The sequence below is a fragment of the Bombus pascuorum genome, unplaced genomic scaffold, assembly GCF_905332965.1.
Source record: "Bombus pascuorum unplaced genomic scaffold, iyBomPasc1.1, whole genome shotgun sequence".
Classification (NCBI taxonomy): domain Eukaryota; kingdom Metazoa; phylum Arthropoda; class Insecta; order Hymenoptera; family Apidae; genus Bombus; species Bombus pascuorum.
The window spans coordinates 14,454-38,260 of NW_026869752.1; positions in this window are offsets into that span (position 1 = coordinate 14,454).

Genomic DNA, 23,807 nt, shown 5'->3' on the forward strand with positions numbered 1-23,807 from the left:
TACATAGTGATAGTTTTATTCTTTCATCGTTATAAATTTATAAACTTTTAGGCCACCACCAAACTACAGATTTTTATGCATCATTATAAGAAATTTGAAGCAAATAACGTTTTAAAATATACGTAGATGTGTGTTCAAATCACGACGGTGTCACTAATTGTGGAGAATCGTTGGTCCTGTTCAACTCACCACTGGGTTACCAGTGTAGGATTGTAAGCGATCGATAGAATAGCGAGAGCTTGCTGTTGCAACCCGTCAAATATATTTAAAATAATTAAATAAATAAATATAAATGGTGTCGTCGAGACGCTCGTACAGCGTATAAGTCGCAAAATAAGATCGCTGATAAATACTCGATAAATGCTCGATAGATACTGCTCGATAGCTCTAGATAATTAACTCGCTCGTAATCGCATCCGTCGGGGGAAAGACGATTGCACGTAACGGCGACGTTGTTTTGCCCGGAGTTTATTTATTATTATGCTGCGTGTTTCCTAACGATATTAATACTTCGAGGCAAAACAATATGACTTGAATTGTCCTCTGACTCATGTGCTGCTACATATATTAGGTATTTCATATTTTTTAATTTATAGATATAAAAATATGAATTTGCATAGATATCGGTAGTCTAACGAATAAAATTTCAGAGATTTTTGATATTTTTACATTATGCCAGTTATATTAAAAAACGAGTATTCTCCTATTGGAAAATGCTGCGTTTATGGTACAAGAACACATTTGCTAACATTTTCATAATAAGTGAAATCCAATGAAATGTAAACGTTGAGCTGGAAAACAGACGAAAACACTTTAAAACGGATATAAAATTACGATCAGATTACAGTCTGATGAACTTTAATTAAATTACGTTGATGCGATTGTTTGTTTCTTTCCCCTTATTCAGGGTTCGAGGGTTGGATTACGGAACATTCCACAGGATTAATCATCGATTGATTAATATCGGCTGAAATAACAGTGAGGTCCGTTGCAATGAAAAATGGTAATTAAGTGTTCGCTCTTACAGGAAGAATCTAGTTGAACGATATACATACGTGTGTAGGTATGTGTATGTATCTTCAATGAAACGGTATAAAACAGCAAGATGTTTCCGCGGCCTGGGAAAATCACAAGCGCATATCACTCGTAATTAAGAAATCTAACTTCCGGGTGTATAAATGCAGTATTTAAGTAAAACCTCGTTGTATACGATATTTTACTACAAGACTTTAATTTAATTTACTTCTAAACACTGCATAATTACAACACTTGATAAGCGAAATACGAATCGTAAAAACAAAATCGATCTGTTAGGATCTTTTTAATAATTATTTCCTACCACCGAAATTCATATAGATAGAATACATATAGACGATCAATCAATATTTCAGAAAAATCTCGCCGACAGCTTTAATACAGCATGAAAAGTAAAAAAATATACGTACTGACATAACGTTGATTCCTGCACTCAAAATCAAACGGATACGATCGTTCGATAGAACTTTTAAAACTCTGAACTTATTTGGCCTGCAACATTTTTGGCAAAAATGTTTGAAACAGTTTTAACATTCTGTGTAATAATACGATACATAATACATAAGAATAATTGATTTGGGAACACGTAAAATCACGTAATTAGTTATTCGATCGTCATTTGTGGTCTTATCAAAAATTATTCGATTCACTCGGAGTGCCAGTAGGAAATGAGATGAGACGAATCACAGATAACGTCGCGTTTCGCACGAAAAGTTCGACAATCCTGACGCTGGCTGGCCAAACTTATTTACGATATTTTTCTAATTGACATTCAAGACAGTTTCTTTTAAGAAAAATATTTCCTTAATGTTTCATAATATTTTGTTAATACCTTTTAATGCTTATCTAAACAAAACTCAATAAATCGTTGAATTTAACAAAAAAAGTACTTTAGAAGGTTTTTAACGTTTAGAAACCAGAATCCGAAATAGAATGCGAAAACTGTTCTGAATCAGATGATTTCTTATCTTCATCGTGGCTTACGGTTCCATCGTAATGAGTTTCTGATGGCACAGGTATTTCTATGATTTCTTTTAAAAACGGTTTACTTTCTTTCGTCGGTATCTGTCTCACGCCAATCAAAAGTGGATCTGATGTAAAAAATTATCCGTCAATGACGTCCAGGTCACATGTTTCTGTGGAAAAGTTCGTGCAATAATTTTGCCAGCGCGATCAAAAACGCTTACTCTACGGCTTCAACCGCTTCTTTCGCTAACTGACTGATAGGAAATAAAACGTTCTGTATTTCAATGGAATTTTCTACGTGATTGATACAAATCTATCGATATAATTTGCCAGTGGCCAATGTCCGTTTTGCAAATTTCTACGTATTTATTTTATGGCCAGCACCAGAGATTACTTAGATCCATGTCCATTATTTTTACTTTTGTAAAATTGTTGTAAAATTGGAACATTTTCTTGTAAAATGAAGCGATAGTATTATATATTTTATCATCAACGATAATTAATATCGGAGATGCGCTGGTTAGGATTTTGATTGGCAGCTGATCATCCGATCAAGAAGCCGTCTCCGCCGAAGATTTTCAAACACCGTCAACGAACAAGACGCGTCAAATTTAAAGTTATTTAATATTACAAACTCAAAAAGAAAATTCGTTAGCATCGTTCGCCATGTTTACTTTTTTCATTGCATCTTATTTCTTTTAAAGACATTTCTCTTTTGGAAAGTTTCTTGTTAAGGTCAAATTAAGAAATAATTACGGATATAATTTTACGGATTCTAATAAACTTATTGTACGTAACGAAAAAGATATTGAAAAAATTGGAATTCAATTTCATAAACGCGCTGTAAATTTAATAAAATGGAATAATATTAATCGACTAAAAAGAAATTACGAGTTATATGTTGTTATTAAATCAATATTAGATCCGTGCAGTTTCTACAGTCGAATATTCAGCAAATACGTTCAGCAAATACGTTGAACAAATAGTTGGAAAATTTTGCGCGAAAGTTCCGATTGAAAGTCCGAAAATATAGGAATCGTAGAAAGGTCTGGAAAGTCCAATAACTCCAAATTAACTCTGAAGTCCAAAGTCTGGACGATTTACTCTTGCAATTGTAGAACCTATTACATTTCTAATTCAAAGTGCCAATGTCCTAATTCTTTAAATGACGCGTTAACGTAACTTTAGTCCTTAACGAGTTAATATCGCGAACATTCGGCTGGAAATATTCGCCAGAAAATATTCGAGGTGAAATACTGAAAAATTACGCGAACGAAATCGACGTGCACCGGTAGCTCTGGAAAATCTTCAACGAACGAGTGTTCGTACACGGCCTTCCAGACGTTTTTCCCTCCGACCTTCCTCAAGCGACCTCGAGAGAAATGCACCACCGACGAGAAGCCGGAATCCTCCTTTTAATCCGACCAAGTCAGATCTTTTAATATTTTCACGATTTCTTCCCTCGACGTTTTAAACCATTGTTAGTTGATCTATAATACGTGAGCTTTTAATATGAACTCTTTCCAGAGGAGATTACAGGAGAAAAACATGACAAATACACGTTGTTGATGTTTCCGATTTTATGATAGAATAGGATGTTCGTGATTAAATAAAAAGGATTTCAATACGTACAAACTTGCCAGAGAAGTAAATCTGAAAAATAATTTATAAGTTGGTGAAGTTTTGCGAAAGATAAATATTCAAATATACGTACGAGATAAGTATTTTTTGAATTTTTTTGTTTTATCGACACCGTTTCAATTATGCATGAATAGATTAAATTGCAGTGGCGATTTGTAACAACAGACCCTATTCATTTTTGGAGAACTGTGATAATCTTCGTTGATATTTAATACATATGATACGTAATGAAAAACAAAATGTGACTACGACGAATTAGAATAAAGTTTCGAAATTTGTTTGCTTTTCCATCTCCAATTCAGTCATACATGTTTCATAATGCATGACGTAAAAGAAAGATCTCGATATGAAATATAATGTCATACGATATTTCTGTTACAATGCATAATATTCTGTGACGTACATGCGCGCACTGCGTCGCTTTGATGAACAAATAAAACGTAGCGAAGAATCGAAAGCGAGGTCGGCACGTGCGGCGCAATTTATTGCGTATTTCGAAAGAGACTCGCGAAGCTTTTGTGCTTTTTTAAAATAAAATTGAAATAAAATGAAATTGTGCAGGTCTTACAGCGTTATTGAAATACTATTTATCAAAGTAAAATACTGCTATATGAATATTACTAAAATATTAGTTATTAAATATAATATAGGAAATTTATAACATTTAAGAAAATATAATATAAAACACAATAAATTTGCATGAAAAAAAATGGTATAAAAACGTAGAATAAAGTAATACGAATCATTAAATTATAGTAAGTTAGTGAAGATAAAGATCGAGAGAAGAAAAAGAAACATCTTTCTTAAAGTCTTTTGTAGACGAGCATAATTTATTAATACATAATAATGCATGATTTTGATATTACTTTTTTTTTATATATATATTTAACATTACTTCGATAATGCTGATCGTTAGCAACGCAGGACAATTGACAGTCGCATAATTTCAGACACAATTTTGTAGATCTCAGAAATTAAAGAAGACTCGGCAGATTTTCACTAGAATCCAACAATTCGGTTATTTTGTTAAGCAGTTTAGCGATTTTTCTCTCGTGTCACCAATTCAGAGGGAACATTTTGATATAAATGTATCGTACGTATGGAAATTTCCACGCAATAAATGACAAAAATAAAGCTGCAGAAACGAGCGATGAATTTGTAAAACATGATAAAAGGACGTCATCACTAATTATGACAGTTAAACTCTCTGAAATGCAAGAGGAAAGTGGAAACATAAAATTAACGTAATTAAAACTTCTTTCGGAGAAATTCGAAATAAATATGAATATTTTACGCAGCCAGAGTAATTTAAAAAAATATTCAAATTAAAAACATAATATAATGTTTCATCGCTTCGTTTGAATTTTATTGTCTTCTACTTATATGGTTATCATTCTAGGAGTACGCTTCTAAAATAAATGAAAGTAGAGAAAGCATGTTTTGAGCAACGTTTTATACGTGAGCAAAATAACATATACGTATAACGATCAGAATTAGGCGAAGTTTTAAATATTTAATAGAAAGGTGAAAATCAAATAATATTATTTTATATTATAGACAACCGTTATATAGACACGTCACACATCAGGACCCGAAGAATGTCAAATTTTTTAAACAAATCTCAAATACTTCGGACAATGATCAGTATAAAATTCATTACACGTCCGGTGTCGAAGTGCGTAGGCTGTACACCGGCGTGGTGCGAGCAAAGCTCCTCTACGGAGCTCCGATCTGGCCGGGGATCGGGAGGCTGCATAGGTGGGTGGTGCTTGCACCGTTTCAGCGGCGGCATTGCTCGTTGGCCTTCCCCTGTTCGAGCTGCCGGGTTCTCCCGGGCAGAGCTGGCGCGCCAGGGGTTGAGAGGGGTTGAGAGGGGTTGAAAGGGGTTGAGAGCCCTCGGGCGCGCTCCCCTGATCAATAGAGTGACGCAAGTTCTCCCGGGGCATGGATGTTTCGGCGAGTATATGCGCCGAATCGGAAAGAAGGCGACCGCGTGTTTGATCCGGCTAACATTGCCCGGCGTGGGCAGCGCTGCCACATTCTCTCATCGGGGAAATAGGGGTTGACCTTTGAAGCGCTGTTGACGAGCGAGAGGGGCAGGATGGCCGTAACCTCCCTCTGCGAGCTAGCAATGCTGCGGAAGGAGGCGGCGGAGCGGGAGAGCGGGAACTTAATATGACACGCTTGAAGCTCAAGCCAAGACTTTATTTCCAAGAATTGGTGGAGATATGGACGTAAGCTAGACTGGATAAAAATCCGGACGCTAAAGTGGACTGAACAGATACTTCCGTATCTCATCCTTTCAGCGCACAGACATTGTCTTATTGCTCTACGGTTGAAGCAGACATGTAGGAGCGAGATATTTGTCTTTCTTAGACATTTCTTTCTTAGACATACGACTAGTGAATATGACTGAAGAAATTTCTATTTAAATTAATACAACGTAGCCAAAGATAAAGAGCACAGACGGCAGCACATGAAAAAATGTTAAATTCAAAATTCGTTAAAATTTACATTCTCCGTCTTTTGCTGTAGGCCCTTCGTCCAATTATCCCATCAGTTAACGTAAAAATTTTACTTTTTTGCCGGCCGATTGTGGAATCGCGTCAGAGCCAACCACTCGTAATATTCGTATCACAGCATTCGTAATTGTATTAGGAAAACTAATTAGGTTCATCATTTACAAATTCATATTTTTATAAACATAAATAGAAGAAGTAAATTTTAAGAAACGATTCATCTACAGTATATATTGTATATGTTCAGACATTTTTTTTTATTCAATTTTAAGATTCTACAGAATGCAGATAATATGAAAAAATATATATAATATCGAAAGCAGAGTACTTATTATGATACTTTGTAGGTGAATCAAATTTTTATTCTCATGAAATGCTAGCAAATTTCGCGTGAATGAGAGTTTCATTTAATTTAATCAATCCTGGCCGACCGTTAAGTAACCACCATTTAAAAAAAAAAGGCATCTATGGAAATCGATGCAAGCGGATACGTTCGGTCCGGTGCCATGCGCCTGTGCAAGAAGAAGCGCGGGTCAATGCAATTCAATACGAAAGCGATAAAAAGGCAAAATCGGCAAAAATTTCTCATTTTTTCTTCAGTGGAAAGTCGTATAAACCGTAAAGCGCGTAATGTAAGCCGCACCCCGACAAATGTGCACGCTTGCAAAATTCTAATTTACATAACGGCTGGCATACGAAATGCGGGAGGCGATGAAGTAATTACTTTACTCGAAACAAAGGAGGATCTCCGTGACGTTGGCAGTGTGTTTCATCACTGTCCTTAGTTCGCGAATTGGACCGACTTTGGACAAACTTCGTGAGAATATTTCTGTTTATTTTCTAATTAGCAACATTATGAGAGAATATTCTAACGTGCGAAACATTAATATCATACTGTAGTTTCTGGCTATCGAATTAAGATCGCATACAGAAGTTTCATTTCTCTAATTACAATATATCGTGCAGAGGAGAGTCGCGCAGTATCGACTGTTACAGACAACGAACTAAAATTAGTTCTGGCTGTTTCACCAAATATTAGCACTTTTATTTGAATAAACAAACAAATATAACAATTCTGTGTAACGTACATAGAGATATGAAGATGGAGTGTACGCGAGCGAGCTAAGAAAGCGATATAGGAATAGAAAGAGAAAATCGTAAGACGAAATGTATTGCACAACTGTCTCCTAAATCATAAAAATCCAAACATTCATGTAGTATATATAATGTAAAAAATGTACAGAATATCCGAAGTATAATGCTCTTTATAATATTTAGTGGCTGAAAGTATTTTTAGTTTCGTTCATAAGAAAGTGAATTTGCATAAAAATACAAGTATATTAAATGTAAATGCTATAACAAATACAATACCGCGAAAATACTCTCTATAATCATATATACATTATATATATATACATATATATTCATATATATATTATTTATTTTATTACTATATTTTATCGAAAAATATCTTTACATTCTACCGAATCGCTTGCGTACTGATTTTTCATTATTACATTACGCTCTCTGAGGGCAAACATTCAGAATATTGATTAAAACGCCGACGCAAAGCACCATATATGAAATATGATAAAAAGAATATGAGCTGTAAAGAGCGAATGGTGGAAAAATAAATTATTAACAAAATTGTGTATGACATCAGAGAAGTTAAAAATGTTTATTATTAAAATTCTCTCGTGCGTTTTAACTTTGTTAAAAATATAGGAAATATCGGAGGTTTCGACAGGTTTTAATACAGTGGATAACTGACTCTTTATGCTTTTTGATCCTATTTAATTAATTAATAAATCTTATTCAAACAAAGGGCGAACGTACAGAATCGATATTAATACCAATGAAAACATCACGACCAAATACGCCCGCAGGGAAACCTTGTAAAAAAACCGTACAGCAAGAACCATAAAAGTTGCATCGAATTTATCTTCGGAACTAATTTATTGATCGGTTAGTTGCTTGTGTGAGTGTACTCGTCGTGAGGTAATACCAATATTTTATGTTATAACGAGCCTTATCGGTAATAAAATTACAAAATAAAACATAATAAATAAATTTTATTGCAATTTAGTACCATATTATAACAGCCACACATACTTCCGTATTTACATTTTACGTACATACTTTTCAAAGTTTTCAAGGAGGTTGCAACAGTTAGCTAACTGCTTGATACGTATTGTACTTAATAGGTCCCCTGTGTTTTTGAGCGCTGTATTGGTAATTAGTAGGTAAGTTTCACGAAGTAATACATTTACAGTTTCTATTCGTTTTATTGTAAAGCAAGAGATCGTATTCGTACGTCACGTTGTCGGGCAGAATTTTGCACGAGGTTACATCAGCATGCGCAATATCGTACGCCGAGTTCCATTGCCTAGCAATTTTCGTCCCGTAATTTGTTTGGTAAATCAAAGAATTGTGGATTTAAAATCTTAAACATAAGGTTTTATATACATGTATGGGTTTGACAATGATAAAATAACAATAATAAAGATTCCAATATCAGCGCGTATTATTTTCAATGCAAATGAACGAACGCATTCTACATTTGCATTCGCCGAAACAGCTTAAAAATGGAAGGTAAATCGCGGGATATGGAAACTGATCGAATGGAATGTAATCAATCCTCCATTATAAGCAGATAATATCCGCTGGCAAGTGCAATGATCCTATACTGGTACGCGTTAAAAATAAATTGGCCTCGGTTTGCTCTTACTTTCGTTCTGCCTCGAATCGAATCGCTGCATTTCGACTTTCTTAGAATCGAAATCGTCCACTTCCTCTTTGGATGCTTCCGCGAATCGACATTGCAATCTGTATTGGAAAAGCTTGTCTACGTCTCAAGCTGTTAGCTTTCTTTCTCGTGAAAAGCGGATTTTGATAAAGCTCTCACTGCTTATTTTAAAGTTCAGATTGCGATTTAGTTTAGTTCTAGTTTAGTTTTAGTTTAGTTTTAGTTTAGTTTACTTTACTTTACTTTACTTTACTTTACTTTACTTTACTTTAGTTTAGTTTAACACCGAATTTATTGATAACACGATATTATACTGACATTATTATTCTGTTGGAAATAGTTCTTAAAATGTAGATATTGATAAATACAGTAACATTAAAAACACTAGTTATTATTATTAAACAAATATATTATTAGTAATTATAGTAATACTAGTACACACACACACACACACACACACACACACACACACACACATGTATATGTACACATTATTTCATTTTTAATATACCATTTTGCGAATGAAAAAGCTATTTACAAAAAAATACTCCTAATAAATAAAATCTTCGAAAATTTACCTAGAGATTTCATGGAATACATGTATACACACGCCCATCATTGCATTCTTAGTACACGGTTCTGCAAAGGCAAAACGCTATTTACAAAACGATATTCGTAGAAAATAAAATTATCAAAAATTCATCTACGCATTTCGTAGAATACATGTATACACACGCACACTGGTGCATTCTTAGTACACGATTTTGCAAAGGTAAAAGCTATTTGCAGAAAAATATTTGTAATAAATAAATTCTTCAAAAATTCATCTACGGATTTCATAGAACACATGTATACACACGCGCACTAGTGCATTCTTAGTACACGATTTTGCAAAGGTAAAAGCTATTTGCAGAAAAATATTCGTAATAAATAAAATCTTCAAAAATTTATCTAAATATTTCATAGAATAGTTCAATAAGAAGGAGTCGAATATACATTAAAATACGAAGTATTTCCTCCGTCGTTGATATCTAATTTGCTATCCCGTAATTGCCTCGACGCGCGTACCTGGCATTTTTCCCTTCGAATAAAATTTAAAGGCGAACAGCAATGGTGAACGTCGCGCGAAAAGCCAAAGAATGTAATCCATGTTACACGAAGTGATCGTGCAGGAAACGTACAGGATCTTGCGTGATCCCTTAGCTGTGTACGGAAAAACAAGTTCAGTTAACAGCTATTCCCGAGTATTGAAATCTAAAAGAATTCAGTTAGACATTCGATGCCATCATAACCACTCTTTAAATTCATAAGATAAATAAAAAATAACGTATAAATTTAATTTTATATCCTAATAAACAAGAAATATAGATATAGGTATGATATTTATGCAAATGAAATATGCAAAGTATGTCGGAAAGATATTTGATATATGTTTATGTTATCGAATATTATCTAGAATATTTTGTTCAGATTTGCAGTTATCAATTGACGACGTTTACATCTATTAAGATATATTCAACGTCTACCTACCTTTTAAAATATTCGTTTATAGAAAGAATTTCCCGTACATGTTTCTTCACTAAAAAGGGAACGCCCAATAGGCCTCATAAAAAATATAATCTAGCAAACACGACGTTGGCACCCTGCGAGGGTAGCTACCCTCAAGCTATATTTTATTTTTATCCTTTTTTTTTTTTTACCAACAAGTTGTAATATTTTACCAAATATCCTTCTGGACAAATTGAAAAAACCAAAATAAAATAAGATAAAATAGAAAAAAAAAACATGTTTCTTGTTTGCCATACAATTTACGTTGCAGATTATGATGCTATGAATTTGATCAAATAGAACTGTCCTGATTCGAAACAAACCCACGGCACGTTATTTCTAACCAAACACTACAAATCGCAAAAAATGTATGATTTCATTTGGTCTGTATCATTTTATATATCTTGAACTATATATAATTTGATGAAATAAATAATTCATACAATTACGTGATGATATGGAAGTATATCCTCTTACAGTACTTTTACAGGTTTTATTAAATTCTCTTAATCGACATTTCCGATACGGTTTCGAAATGAACGAACGCGCTAATTGTATGCAATTTACAAAGCAGAACTTTAAAGTCCACTCGTACGATTACCTGCCCGGTGAATTATTCTGTTATTTCATTCTGTTTGAAACGGGCGAGCCGAAAGAAAAAAAACACCGTCGACGGGAAAATCAAGTTTCTGCGATGTTTCCCTCCCTTTCTTCTCTGCGAATCACGATAATGTGTTATGAAACGCAACATCTAGTAAAGCCAGGAAAGGGAAAGCCAGGAAAGGGGAAGCCAGGAAAGGGGAAGCCAGGAAAGGGGAAGCCAGGGTAACCTTATCCGATACTATAATTTGAATTTGATTATTTGAATATTTTATTATTTGAATTTTTGATTATAAAATCGAAACGCAGTATCGAACGTGAAAGATTAAGCTGTAATCGGTTTGGATCGTTTGATCCTCCTTTTGAAAATGTGCCCCCGCGAGAAAGGAAATCATTACTTTGAAATTCTGTCAGTCGCCAGACTTTATTTGATTTTAATTTAGCATGCACTCATCGTGTCGTTCAGCTTGCAATTATTTTCGTACCGAGTGTGATAAAATACGTAACGTAATTGTAAAAGACGACGAATGCTCTCGAGAGACTAAAGGCGTAGGATGGAACTAAGCTTTCGAACATAGTCTTCTTCTTTTTTTTTTCTATTTTATTTTATTTTATTTTGGTTTTTTCAATTTGTCCCGAAGCATATTTGGTAAAGTATTATTTATGATGTTTTAGTGATTAGGGAAAAAAAGGAAATATAGCCTGTGGGTAGCTACCCTTAGCGGGGTGCCATCTCCGTGTTTGCCAGGTTATAAAGTTTATGGAACATACAGTGGCTTACAAAAATGGATTTATGAATACATTACGTGTTATACGAAATTTTTTGAAATTTAGTCAGCCCTGAATGAAGATAAATCTTTTCTAAATTATCCGATTTTAAGAGAAGAGGATATTTCCTTCATTTCATACTTTCATTTCATACTTTCATTTCAGACTTTCATAAATTATATTTATACTTTTTCCTACAAACTGAAAATATCTCAAAGCTTTAAAATCTCACATTTCTTCTTCCATGTTATCTCGAGATATAGTATGATGTAAATAAAGTCGTGGAGCTTTACGTGCAACTAATTGCGTTGATCGTATTCGTATTTTACTTATTTATACATATGAACATTTTTAAATTAACGTAGAAACCAGCGCAACCTTTATGATAATATAAATATACTTTTTTTCAGTAATAACGTGATAGACTTTCCTGAATTATAAATTAAATTATTTAATTATAAGTAATATTTAATATATATTTATTACTATTTTAATAAAATTATGACTTTCAATGCCGAGTTGCTCAACATCGAAATACATTCTCATTTTTGATCGTGTTCAAAGTATAACTCGTACTTCGTTATTCGAGATATTTCAATATCTCATTATACGTTAAACGTAACATTTTCAACATTTCAGCTTCATAATTTTACATTGAAATATTCTAAATAGAGTAATAAAAAGCGTTCTATATTTCACTTAACAGAGTAATAAAAGTCGATGCATCATATAAATGCACGTCTGTACGTCTTAATAGTCCCTGCATTCTGCAAAGTTCATGCATCACATACTATTCATCATGTCCAAGCAATTACTTCCTGCTTATATCTTACCCATCCATCCTTTCGATAGAAGAATGTTTGATATCAAAGAGCTACCTATATTCGGTATAATTAAGCAATTAAATAGAAAATTCTATTACAATTTAACGAAAAAAAAAAAAAAAAAAAAAAAAGAAAAAAATACAGAAAAATAAATACAGAATTATAAAGATACGAGAGACAAGCTAGGATAATTCAACCAATTCTGCCTCGAAGAATAGATCGATCGAGGATAATTGATAGGCACGTCACGGTCTCTACGTTTCTTCTTAACAATCTATCTATTTAAGGTGCAGTGAGATGAAATTGTTGTACAAAAGTTTTGAAAATTAATGTTGCAATATAATGCTACAATTGTAAATGAAAAATAGATAGGTATGTGAGTTACAAGAAATTTATTGTTAACACACATATTTAGGTTAAAAAATTGAGCACAGCACGAGCAGTTGTTTAAACGTAATATTTACGTGTCGCCGCGCCAAACAGCGAAGCTTATTAACAATATGAATAATTGACCGCACGAACATATCAATGTACCATTTGCGAAGTGCACGTTTGCAATTGTCTTGTAGCTTCTATGTAGGTATGTTTCAAATTTTACCAACAATGGTATCATGACTGTAATCATTTATGTTTCAATGTTTCGTTATAGTATTGTAATATTTTATAACAAACATCAGCGTAAGAAGTATTTGTATAGTAATTAATTTCAGCAAAACTATCGTAGAACATCGTTTATTAATAAGAAATATAACGGATTCGATATTGAACATATTCTTACAAGCCTTTAAAATAATTATCATAACAGAAAGAGCGATGTATCTATGTATTCTGTGAAAATGTTAACAAATATTTAAAAAATTCTACAAACATGTACGTAATAAATATTACCTTGTATTTGAGCAAACGAAATTTATTAATTTTAGCTTCGTTCCGCTAAAATTAATTAATTTTTTACTACGGCGGCTTTAAACCATAACAAAATCGAAAGAGAAACCCACCAAATAATAAAATAATTTTACCGGAATAAAGCCAAAATTAATTAATTTTAAATGTTGGCTTTATTCCGCTAAAATTAATTAATTTTAAATGCTAGCTTTATTCCGCTAAAATTAATTGATTGTAACTTTATTCCGGTAAAATTATTTTATTATTTAGTCGGTTTGTCCTTCGATTTTGTTACGGTTTAAAACCGCCGTAGTATTGAATTTATCAAATTAAAAAGGACTTATAATAATAATCTGAAATATCTTTTCGTTCTTCTCATGTAAGCTCTTTGAATTATTTCTTGACCTGAATCGGATGCAAGATAACAATCCAAAGCAATAATACTATTGATACGTAAGCGTTCAACTTGTTAGGAAACATTTAAAACCACCTACGCAATAGTTAAACAAAAGACGTTATTGGAAATATACGAGACCGCTTGAAAGAAAAAATACCTATATTTCCAGGAACCCATATTTTACAAAGAAATGATTTAGAGAGAGAGAGAGCTCTTTTCGAAGAACGGAAAAATATTTCGCGTATTTATTCGTCAATTTGATAAATTCAATGCCAGTTTTTAGATATTTTTTAATATTTTCACAAGGAACATAGATATCTTATGTTCTGTTTTCTGGAAATTATTGTGCAGACTCCTAAAACTATATACATATTTTTTTAGTTATTAAAATTTCCTTATTAAGCGATATTCTACATTTTCTTTTCAAATCAATTACTGTACAAATATTTTTTAATTTGGCTGTATTCCATTCGCTTCCTACGTTCGATTGCACGTGTAGTATTGCCTTTGATATCCTTTACATGTCACTACGTCTAAAGTAAAGGAAAAGCAGAATACAAACAGGAAGAATATTTTCGCTTCTCGATTCGTTCCGTTCATTCTTTTTCATATTCTTTCGTAATACGGTGCAAATGAAGCGTGTTTTTTGCGTAGCAGTCAATATTTTCAACTCGTTTAAAATCGTCAAAGGATGGAAAATCGAGAGATAGCCGTGTGACCAACAATTAGCAAATGCAGCGTTAGCAGCTGCTGGTTCGCCTATGACAGCATTGATCGAAGAACCAGACGGTATCGATAAGGTTCACTCTTCATGGAAAAATTACACGATGCAGGGAAACTCGTTACAAAGATTATGCATGATCAGACTGAATGAAGAAATTTTTTATTGGAAGAATCGAGGGAGCTAAAGTAATGGGCACAGTAGCCAACTCCACTAAAAAGCAATTATAAAACTCAATCAAGTTCAGTTTCGATATCCAGACAATCTTTGAACTGTTCATCAAACGACCGCCCTTCCGGACGAAGCAGTCATCCGATAACAGGACACGATATCAAGTATACATCAAAGTAACAGGCCAAATTAGGTTCAAATGAATGTAGGCTTCGCCGCTGTTAGGTTGAAATATTTTCTTAAATAATTGGAAGCAAATTACGCGAGGTCTTTCATAAAGAAGTTAAACAGACTTTATCTGTATCAGTGAAATTGGGTTCAGTGGAGAAGACTAAGCCAAGATACTGATATATTACGTCTTTTTGCGTGAGGAGGGGAACATGCTGTGTTACGCATGCCCAGTGTGACCCGCGCCGCTGAGTTATGTGGGGGACTCGGGCGGATGTGTTGCCATACCCCCACTAAAAACCTCTCCCTCCTACTTCCACTGCTTCAAGGGCGGACAAACCCCGGTAATACCTGTCGGCATTCATCAGGGTCGTCCTTCCTTTCATGCCCCATTGTATCTTCTTCTTCGGGCAGTTGCTACTCGCGTCATCCTCTTAACTAGTTCAAATACTGGGCTGATGTAAAAAAAAACCAAACATCACACACGGAGTTCCCAAGCGGTCACGCATCTTAGTACTATCCATCCGTGCTGCCCAGCGTTGCTTCAAACTTTCGTGATCGGACAGGAACGAGAGTGCACTTATCGCGGTTTGGGCGTTGGCCACTGATAAATTGCATCCGAAAGCAAGAAGGAACTGCAAACTAAACAAAAGACGATTCCTATGAAATTACTCCCTGGTCTCAAAGCCAGATATATTGTCAATTTGCCATTTAACAATAGCTGCTATTGCTCACCAATTTTACTAATACAGTCATGATGATCCTATCTCGTTACAGCGTACATGAAATTTCAAAATGTTTCATATGACACACGTACCTAATACATACATTAAAGGTGTCTATGAACATTCAAATACTTTCACTATTCACTATACCTGATGAAGACAAACGAGAAAAGTGTCATGAATTTGTATTGAGGGAAGTTAATGATCGTTCCTCCACCCTGATACGGACTTCCATTGCGCGAATTCTGTCGGCTGATCTTTTTAAATTTCAATCAAGATGTTCGCCGACCGACTGTACGAGCCATTCACTCGTCACTGCCGGTGACAGCATTCGTTTCTTGCGTGACGCGTTATCGATCGCGAATTTTAGGTAGTTCTTGCGCTGGAAGTCTGCGGTTAACACGTATAGTTTCTTTCGCAAGCAATTATTAAGACATTAAGCCTCGTTGCAGCATGCAAGGATGCACTTTAAGAAAATTTTCGTAAGGAACTTTATGATAATTGAAGAAATAATACGTACATATATCAGCAGTTCTAAATTTCTGATATATGAAAGACAGTGGGGTGAATAATTTGTGCGATACACTATACAAGTCATTTATGAATAAAAATTGTATTATCGAAAAATTTATTTTGAATGTTAACGTATGTGATAAGTTTAATTTTGAGCGATTATGCTAGGAGCAATGTGGTAAGGTTGAAGATTGAATGTATCGATCGTAGTAAATTGCTATCTATTGTATACATTATATTTTATACTTCTTTTTGATGGTACGTATTTATAAAAAGGCTGAACTCCTCTTAAATGGCATAAAAATGAATATAGACAGTTATTTTTATGATTTCTTTCTATTAAAATTACGCAACTGATATACGTAACGTTATGCAATATCACGTAACTGATGATAGAAATTGTTTACTTCCTTTTCACAAACCTTTGACAGTATTCCAATTTAAATATGATGTTCCATCAAAGAGAAACTACGATTTTAACGCAATTAATTAAATAATAAACCAGATGTAGATGCTTTTTTGAATAAAAATAGTATAACGATAAAAAAAAAAAAGATCTTAATATATAATAATAAAATTTCTTTGAATTTTTCGAAATATTCGATAACTCATTGAAATAATACACTTGTGTAGCTTGTATGATCTCGTAAAATTTTGTGCAGCCCTAATCAATAAACATTTCGTAGGATCATTCACAGAATTGCTTTTATGAAATTGTGCTTGAATTATGCCATGTGTAAAACCGGATGTTTAATTAAATCCTAACTTCAAACAGTACGTAATTCTGGGCCGTAATTTATATGCATATATTCTGATATATTTGATGATGTATTAAGTGAAGTACCATTTTAATTTTCAATATCAAACTCATTTTTAAAATCAATTTAATTTCACGATACAAAAATTGGAATAACAAAAATTGTGTAATCACTTCGATGTATTTCAACTGAAATGCAATACTTGCCTTTCGTGTATGTATAAGATCTAATATTATCTTTTAAAAGGGTGAACAATTGTTTCCTTGAAACGTTGAGTTTAGTATTTCGTAATTTCACAAAAATTCATAATAAGACAATTATTTTTCTATCACGAAAACGCAACCAACTCTTGTTAACAGGCTAATATTTAAAAAGCTAATAAAACAATATTTGATGCAACAGAATACTCGTTGTGAGTTTATGAGATCATTCTGATCTTCTAGTATATACAAATGTCCCAAGGGTTTATTTAAATTCCGATCCGTTAAATTTGCATTGTACTATTAAGTAAAGCAAGTGGCACATTAGCGATATTTAGATAAATGATCTCGTACTTCCTGTTATTTCAGGGCTAAAAGAAATTGGCTTCCGTAATTTCATTTACAAACACGAGAGACGAAAGGAATTTGTCCCGCTGTCGGTGTATCTATGCTATTAATCACACGGTTAAATCCCCGGATTTAATCCAAATGTGCTTAAAAGTGAAACTTCTCTATTAATATCTCCGTGGAATTTTATTTTTAGCTCTTTTCTTTTGCTGTAAATCTAACTGATAAATCGATTACTTTGATCTTAAAATTCTGCGAATAAATTGTTTAAAGTCAAAATATATGGACATTACGTCCGATCAAAAATGTTATGAAAATTATAATTATGGGTTGTTCAGAAAATTTACAGCGAAAGTTAAAAAAGTAAAAAAAGAAGTTAAACGAATAATATATGCACCGATTGAGTAATATATTATAGATGACTTTTAATATTTATAATTTCATGAGTCTTCCTTGAAAAATTGTTCGCCTTTTTCGGGAATAAATAATAATTTTTATAGACTTCTAAAGTATCTCGTTTCTCACCGTCGTTTTTTGACTAAGCTTGCTACGTAAATGATACGATAAATAATAATGAGATTATACTATATTCAACGAATGAAACAGCTAAACAGCAACGATGGACAGCTAAGAAGTAAGAATTTCTTTAACATCGTCTGTCACTAAAAGAAAGAAACCAGTTTTATTAGCGAATTTTGGATATTTCTCCTCGATTCTCTTTCGTACTCAGTTCGAAATAACATTTGTTCGAGCATTTCGTTATTTAATGGAAGTTCACAACAAAGACGCTACGATGGTTTCGAACAATACGAAATAGAATTCGAAATGTAAATGAATATATTTACGTAAGTAGATAAGCATGTAGGTGTGTGTAAGCAACTTTGTAGTATAATATATTCAAATAATGTCAAAGCTATTCTCTGTTATTTAACTATAACAAAATGAAGTATAATAGAAAGTGCAAATTGTACCTTGCAATACAGATTTTTAAAATAAAACGAAGAGCATAATTGAAGGTGATCTCCTTTGTTCTATCGTACTCTCGACCTTTATTCTTACAATTTAAATTACACGATTCATTAAATCATATAACGACGTACATTTTCCTCGCTTTCTCAAACAGTTCATGTCCTTGGTATTTTACAAAGTAGCGTAAAATAGACTCTTTTTTTACCAGATAATTATGAAAATATAATACAATAACTGTTTTATTATAATTTATACAGGCATATACTTTTAAATAATAGAAATGTAATTTTTCTTAGCAACATTAGCGAATCCTTGCTATAATAACTTCAGCGTGAAGATCCGTTTGATACCTTTCATTTAACACCCTTTAATACGTTTTATTCAAATTTCATTGACTGTTCGTTAAATATACCTGTAACGATTAATGAAAATACATATTATGCGAGTTAATTAATGCACGATCGCTTGTATCTCGAGTACGAAAACAATTATTCAAATGAAATGAAAACAAAAGATAAAGTATAATATAATAAATAATGCAATAACACTGTATCATGAAGACGAATAAAAGCATAATTTATTGACTACAAACTTTCAATATAATCGTCGTTAACATTGATACGTTTTTGACGCGTAACAAATTTTTTTTATTCCGTCAGCGGAATTCTGCTGGCCTATTTTTGATGAAAGATTTCACAGCTGTCTTCTGCCCATCGTCGGGCTTCAAATGAATACCCTTCGATATCTTATTTAACTTCAGGCAAGGAATGGAAATTCGATGAATTTTTGTACGTATAACAGACAGTTGAGATCGGGTTGTCAGTTCACATCAGATATGGTTTTTCGATCGGTTCAGAATCTTTGCCGAATTAATAATAACCGAAAATAGCTTTCGCACAGTGCCGTATCTTCTGAAAATTCAACTGTCACGCGTATGATTACTTCCTTTATTTGTTCGTTTGTTCCGATATTTGTAGTTAGGAAAAATGAATTTAAATATTATTATCGGCATCGTAGAAAGACAATCAACAGAGGAAATTGGTTATTTCTTATCGTAAAAGATCAACTGAGTTTGTATCGAATTCTCATGTCTCAGCTAAGAAGAGATGAAATAAGAGTTTTTAATTATTTCCGGATGTCAATATTTTGATAATCTGTTAAAAAGAGTGGAAAAAGATTTAACAGAAGAGAACACAACTATGAGAACAAGCATCGGTTCCGAAGAGAGATTGATGATATGTTTAAGGTAAGTAAGTTTTATTAAATTTTATACTTAGTTTTATAATTAACTATAATGGCGATGTATTGATGATTTAATCAATGCAGACTGTTATCTTTATAAGGTTTTTATTCATAAAATTCATTTGGTGTTCTGGAAGCCAATCAGCCAATTTCGACTTGTTGGCAACGTCGTTCTAATCGAATCTCCCGAACGAAATTGATTGAACATAAAATATAGTCAAAATTGAACTGACTAAACTTTACTACGTGGCGAAGTTTACTCAACTGAGCAAACTCGGTGATGCGCTTTAACTTCTAATCTCACTAGTGATTTCCATGAAAGGCTCTTACAAACAATCAAAAAACACTTCCTGGAACAAATCCACCGCTCACTCAAATCATACCTAAGCAACTTTACAGTAAAAATAAAAGATGTATATTCTGAATTAAAAAAACATCAAGGCATCAAACACATTGTTACGACCTTTCCCGGCGAGAGCCGGTCGTGGGGGAACGCGTCAGCGAGAGGGGTAACTACGATTCTACTAATCGATGCTGCGAAATGGTCGCTCCCCGTGCGGTTCCGGTAGAACCGGGGTGGCTCAATGAATGCAGCTGTGTTCTACATTCACATGCTTCTACACATATTCTACTCTCAACTGTAGAATACAGTTGCATTCATATATATATATATATATATATATATATATATATATATATATATATAACTTATAAGTATATATGTATATATATAAGTGTTAATCTCATATAAATATAAATATATATATATATATATATATATATATATATATATATATATATATATATATATATATATATTTATATCAGATTAATACTTACAGCTTATACAGAAAGTACAGTGCTGGACAAAAGTATTGGCACAGCATGATTGTTATGATAGAAATGCTTATAACTACTAAACAAATTGATTTAAACAAAAAACTTTTTGACGTATTTATTTATTATCTATTCTAGTTTATTACATAACAAGAGCAACAATATAAATAAAATAATACGCAAAATAATAACAAAAATATATTTTTTGAACATTTTATGGGTGGACAAAACTATTGGCACAGTAGAATATTTACGCTTATAACTAATTACATAATAAACTTCTAATATTTTGTTGGCAGTCCTTTTCTTTTAAGGACTTCCTTTAATCTTCTGGGCATCGAGTGGACTAATTTTTTAGTGAATTCAGGTACAATATTGCTCCATTCCTGCAGAAGAACTTTCTTCAGTTCAGACTTGCTTGTGATATTATGTTTCCTAATTCTTTTTTCCAATTCGTTCCACACGTGCTCAATGGGATTCATATCGGGACTTTGAGGTGGTGTGTTTAATGTGTGGGCAGTATTATATATTATCCACTGACGAACAATATACGCCATATGTTTAGGATCTCGATCCTGCTGAAAATAGAAATCCCTGGGGAGGTTTAATTTTTGAGTACTTTTCAAAAGATTTTGCTTGAGTATATTTAAATATACATATTTATCCATTATCTCATCAATGAATATAAGTTCTCCTACACCCGATGATGCCATACATCCCCACACCATTAAACCACCACCCCCATGTTTCATGGTGGCTTGCAGATTCAGTTCGTCCATCTCTGTGTTGGGTTTTCGCCATACTAATATTCTGCCGTCAGATTTAAAAATATTAAACTTACTTTCATCTGAAAACATGATCTTTTCCCAAAAATCAGTATCTTTCGTAACAAACTCTTTCGCGAATTCCACTCTTTTCTTTTGGTTTATTTTACTGATGTAGGGCTTTCTTCGTGCTGCACGGGCAGAATAACCGGCATCCTTCAATACCCTACGTACAGTTTTGGTACTTACTTCTTTTTCACACTCAGCTTTTAACATCGAAGCAATTTCAGTCGAATTAGTTTTTGGATCCTTCTTTACAATATTTACGATTTTCCTTTTTTCTCGAATTGTTACCTTAGAAGGGCGACCACTCCTAATTTGATTCTCTAGATTTTCTTCACTTTTAAAGCGTTTTATGACTGAACGCACAGTAAAACGACTTCTGTTTATGATTTGTGCAATTTCGTTGTAAGATTTATTCATCTTATATAAATTTAATATTATTTTTCTTTCTTCAATTGTGGTTTCTTTCGTTTTTCTAGACATTATTACTCTTTCTTGGTTTTTTGTTGTTTAATAACTGAAGTCTCCAGTTTCACTGATCGAGTGTTATAATTAAGAAGATTAAAGGAAGTCCTTAAAAGAAAAGGACTGCCAACAAAATATTAGAAGTTTATTATGTAATTAGTTATAAGCGTAAATATTCTACTGTGCCAATACTTTTGTCCACCCATAAAATGTTCAAAAAATATATTTTTGTTATTATTTTGCGTATTATTTTATTTATATTGTTGCTCTTGTTATGTAATAAACTAGGATAGATAATAAATAAATACGTCAAAAAGTTTTTTGTTTAAATCAATTTGTTTAATAGTTATAAGCATTTGTATCATAACAATCTTGCTGTGCCAATACTTTTGTCCAGCACTGTATTGGTTTTAATCGTATCGGAAGTTACCGATAGAATGTTCGAGTGAGACCTTGTAAAATGTTACTTTTCGGAATGACAGTTCGCTTTAGACTGACTATCTTAGACCGATTCTTTGTTTTTCGGGAAGACAATACCCACCACCCTAGGATTACGACACCGCACGCGCCAATGATCACGTAGGCCGATTTCTTTATAAAAACGAACAAATCGCAATCGATCTTTCTGGAAGTCGCGGCCAAGTGGCAACCAGACGCTCGTCGATACATTGTATGTTCATTGTATACCCGCCGGGAATGTAATACAGGAGACCCCGGGCGATGGTTAAAAATATGATCCGTAATGAATTCGCGGCGCAAAAACATCCTACGTGGCAAAACGACCGTTTCTGCAGTAACCATAAATGTGGGTCGTAGAGATTATTGAAGGTGCAGACACGTGGATGCCCGCTTGGCCCGGGCGCATGGCGCGTGGCGAGGCAAAATCCCACTCGACGTTACGCCCACCACAGAAAATAAATTAAAAGTCTACAATACAATGGTAAAATCAATTTGGACGTACTGAATACCACTATGGGGGACAGCAGCAATAAGCCACATGGATAAACCAGAATTTCTACAATCCCAGATACTGAGAACAATAGTCAACGCCCCATGGTATGTCAGAAACGAGGATATACGCAGAATTAAAAATACCAACGGTGAAGGAGAACATTTTGGCAGGTATGCAGAAAAATACAAAAGACGAACGACAACACCTCGAAACCAGCGGGCTGCTGAAGCGAGCAAAATTCTCACAGAAAGAAGACTAAAAAGAACTGACCTCGCTGAAGAAATAAAATAATCAAACTCGAATATGGTATTCCGCTGGAGGTAGCCACCCACATGTTATTTAGCAGTTAAATTAAGAAAATTTACCAAATGTCCAGCTCGACAAATTGTAAAATACAAATTAAATAATAAAAAGAAGAAACTAATGATTGACTTCCGACCTTAACTCGAAAAAGCTAAAACTGTTGTTCTGCTCTCACCCGAGATCACGTCAACGAAATAATACACACGATGGAAAATAAACAATACTGTACAGCCGTATTCCTGGACATAGAGAAAGCATTCGACAAAATAAACCACGAAAGCCAACTACAAACACTCAAAGAATAATTCCCGGAACAAGTATACCAAATAATAAAATCATACATAAGCTTACAGAACCTTTACAATAGAAGTAAAGAACGCACATTCCGATGTCAGACATCAAAGCAGGGGTTCCGCAATGAAGCGTCCTAGGGATCGTACACGCTACATACACGGCCAACATACCAACAACTACCAATAGCAAAATATTGAGATTCGCGGACGGCACAGCCGTACTAATCAGGCATATTAACCCTGTAACAGCAGCCAAATTGCTACAAAAACAGAAAATTAGATACAAGACAAACGAATTAAAGCTAACCCTAACGAACGCAATCACGTCACATTCATATCAAGCTGAGAAAATAGATAACAGCTTCCCGAACGGCACGCAAATAACG